Consider the following 1,998-nt stretch of genomic DNA (forward strand, 5'->3'; position numbering starts at 1 on the left):
CTTCTAGTTATTCATAAAATATCATCTTACATGGGATGTCATCTCATTTTCCACTAATTTCTCAGTTTTAAAAATATTATTATTTTTATTTTTACCAAATGACAAATGACAAGCTATTTATGTAAAAGAAGGAAAAAAGAAAAGATTTCTGCTATGAGATAGAAACTGGTAATTATGCTCTACCAAGCACATCACGGATGCCCAGCTGGTACAATTAAAGAAATAGCTGATCAGTTCCAGTTATTGATTCTGCTAACATGTTTGTTCACGGTTGCTTCTTGTCTAATTAGTTTTTTCTGCTTTCTTAGTCTAAAAGCATACCTTTCCAGACGGAGCTATTTTCAGATGTTAGCGAGCAAGGCTTCGTTTGGTTGTCTTATAGATTTTTTTATGCAATAGTTTGCCTATTCACTTATTCATTTACTAGGGGATGTTCTGAAAGCTAGACTTTTCTCTGAATTCCTTATTGAATTTCAAATCTGGATTTTACATGCTTCTCTTTTTAAATGGATATCTCAGTAGCATTGCTACAACCACATTTGAAGCTGTTGTCATCAGGGAATGACGTGTACTAGCTCTGTCCCCACAAATTGAGGCCAGCTTGGAAATGCCTAAAAGATGTCTGCTGCCAGTCTTATTTGGGGAGGCTCGTGAGAAGCATTCATTTCCCCTTCTGCCAAAAAGAAGAATTCTAACTCAGTGTACTTTTCATTTCCTGAATGTAGATTGTAATAAGGAGTGAAAATCCTTTCTTCTTCTAAGAAAACCAGGAGCAGAATACAGTGTTAATTTCCAGGAGTGAAAAATCACGGTCTTTGAAAATCTACCCAATGCTGCTCTGATGGAGGAGAAAATACATAGGGTGCAGAATCTTTGTCTCTGTCAAAGTTTGTGGATTAACGCTCTAAAACATGGCAACAGATGCTAGTGTGAAATGGAAGCAGAATGTCTGTGACCAGCAGAGTACTTTACCAATAAAGCTTGCCCAGGCTCTATGGCTGACCTCAATAGCAATGGCAGCTGTCAAGAAGCTTGGGGATCCTGGTATGCTGTCAACATTTTAATCACTCCCATGCAGGCAAAGAGTAAATGTTGCTCTTTTTAAAAACTGCTCATTTCTTTCCAATCCATGGCTTAGAAGCAAGGGCATTTGTTTATGTTACGTATTAAAAATGAGACAGGAAAAACCTTTGAGAATTCTGATAGGAATTCCTGTGCTCTCAGTCAAAGAGGATGGGATTGATCCATTTTTATCTGGTGTTTTCACTGTTAATTGCTGATTTAGTTGGTCCTGTTGCCATAAACCTTTCAAACCATGGAAGATGAGCCAATATTCCTTCTTCAACAAAAGAGCATCTTGCAGATTATAATATTCCATTAACTTTACAGTTTTACTTGAGCACCACATAGAGGCATAGGGACACTTTGATTCAAACGATAGAAAATTAATTTTCACTTTTTTATTACATTTGCAGTGGAAAACTACTGATGACATAGCTGCTGTAGCATAAAAATGACACAAGAAATTATGAATTTTATTTCCTTCAGGGAAAAGAAAGTGGACAATTAAAAGCTTTAACACTTTCTAAATCTGTCCTAAAAGTCCACAAAAGACAAATTTAAAAGAAAAGAAAAATATGGGAAGTTTATCCTTCAAAAAAATTCTCCTATCTAATCCATTTGATTTTGGTGTAAAACTTGATACAGAATAAGAATGAAAGTGAATTACATCAACTCAACTGCAAGTAGTTGCACATAAAAGAATCTTCTTGATCTGTGGTAACTGATAGGATACAAAGAAATGTAATGTATGTGAGTGAAATTGACATTTTAAGATCTGATTATTGTTTACAGCTCTTGTCTCTACTGTTGAGGAACAGTCCCCCCTTACTATTTGTTGAATTCTTTACTTAGTGGTGAGTTAAGTTAATGAACATAAAATAACCCAAAGTATGTCATTGTAAAAATTAAAAAAAGGAGGGCTCATTTTGATCATGA

The sequence above is a fragment of the Oryctolagus cuniculus genome, chromosome 3 (assembly GCF_964237555.1).
Source record: "Oryctolagus cuniculus chromosome 3, mOryCun1.1, whole genome shotgun sequence".
Taxonomy (NCBI): Eukaryota; Metazoa; Chordata; class Mammalia; order Lagomorpha; family Leporidae; genus Oryctolagus; species Oryctolagus cuniculus.